The sequence below is a fragment of the Tribolium madens genome, unplaced genomic scaffold (genome assembly GCF_015345945.1).
Source record: "Tribolium madens isolate multiple individuals breed KSU strain unplaced genomic scaffold, Tmad_KSU_1.1 Scaffold_3;HRSCAF=73;Tcas5.2_LG2, whole genome shotgun sequence".
Classification (NCBI taxonomy): domain Eukaryota; kingdom Metazoa; phylum Arthropoda; class Insecta; order Coleoptera; family Tenebrionidae; genus Tribolium; species Tribolium madens.
Window position 1 is genome coordinate 12,658,072 of NW_025401006.1, and position 408 is coordinate 12,658,479.

The window sequence follows — 408 nt, forward strand, 5'->3', positions numbered from 1 at the left end:
CATCGTATTTCTCGCACATTTTTGTTATAAAAGTTTCATTTTAACCAAAAAATCATAAAAATGTTGATTTTTTGATATGATGCGTCAGTAGAGGCAAGCCGCCATACGCAATTTGTTAAAAACACCAATGGRACATGAAAAAATGCAATAATTAAACTATACACATTTCACTTTAGTAAAATGGTTATTATAATTAACAAAAAAAATTAAAAGATATGTTTTATAAATGTGAGAAAAAAATTTGAAAATACCAAAAACAATTGTTTAAGATTGAAATCGAATTTTTCTAGCAAACCTAGCCCTAGGAAAAAAGTAATGCCGGACTTAACATTTTAAGTTGTATTTCTTGTTATAAAAGCTTCATTTTGACTCAATTTCTTGTTTACTACTCCTATCTGAATACCTAAA